At 39.8% G+C, this 921-nt stretch overlaps 1 non-coding gene across 1 annotated transcript; it reads right to left on the reverse strand.

Annotated features, from left to right (window-relative positions):
* Window positions 1-268: 268 nt before the first annotated feature.
* TRNAD-GUC (transfer RNA aspartic acid (anticodon GUC)) lies at window positions 269-340 on the reverse strand. Its single transcript has one exon. It is a non-coding gene; the product is annotated as a tRNA-Asp (tRNA).
* Window positions 341-921: the final 581 nt, after the last annotated feature.

Consider the following 921-nt stretch of genomic DNA (forward strand, 5'->3'; position numbering starts at 1 on the left):
CACTGTCTGCTGCATGCTCCGCTCTGCAAAACGCTCCACGCCCAGCGGTACTCAGGCCTTCGGGTGGAGCACACATCTACATTTCGGTAACAGTGTTGTCAAACATAATTACGTACAGTGATTTATTAATAATAACTGATGTATTAAAATACTCTTAAACCGTACACGTGATAAAATATGCAAAATTATTTATTGAAACTGAGAAATATAATTTTAAAGACGTTTATGAAATATGCATATAATGTGAATAATTTCGAGGGAAAAATTGTTCCGGAGCCGGGTATCGAACCCGGGACCTTTGGTTTGACGTACCAACGCTCTACCACTGAGCTACCCGGGAACTCTAACCGACACCGATCCAATTCTTCCCTCTATATCCAAAGACCTCAAAGTGGGCTGACAACCGTCAAGCAACCAACTTCGAGTGCACACTAACTCCGTGTGACTTAAATTGTGGTTTTCTGTTAACGAACAGTGACGTGTATTATGCAAATCAAGATTTCAGGGCCCGGGTTCGATACCCGGCTCCGGAACAATTTTTCCCTCGAAATTATTCAAATCAACTTTACAGGGAGTTAGTTATACCTGAAATCTTGATTTGCATATAATGTGTTTAAAAAGTACTGGGATAAAAAATCATCATGTAAAATAATTATTAATGGGAAACCTCAGCAACGAGTATATTTTGACTGCTTCTAGCTCGCTTTACGGTAATGAGCACGACATTGATTTGAAGGTCTTTTGCATACCATTTCCTTGACATCGCTGCTGTAAATTGTCACGGCTGTTACAACCAATGATTTGCAAACTTTTGTAAATGAATTGTATCTAAGTCACTTATTATTTTGAAAGTGAGAAAAAGCCGAAGCAGAGGTGGACGATCATTCAACCAGAACGGAGGTATCGTGTGGTTAGCACGAT

The sequence above is a fragment of the Periplaneta americana genome, chromosome 3, assembly GCF_040183065.1.
Source record: "Periplaneta americana isolate PAMFEO1 chromosome 3, P.americana_PAMFEO1_priV1, whole genome shotgun sequence".
Lineage (NCBI taxonomy): Eukaryota > Metazoa > Arthropoda > Insecta > Blattodea > Blattidae > Periplaneta > Periplaneta americana.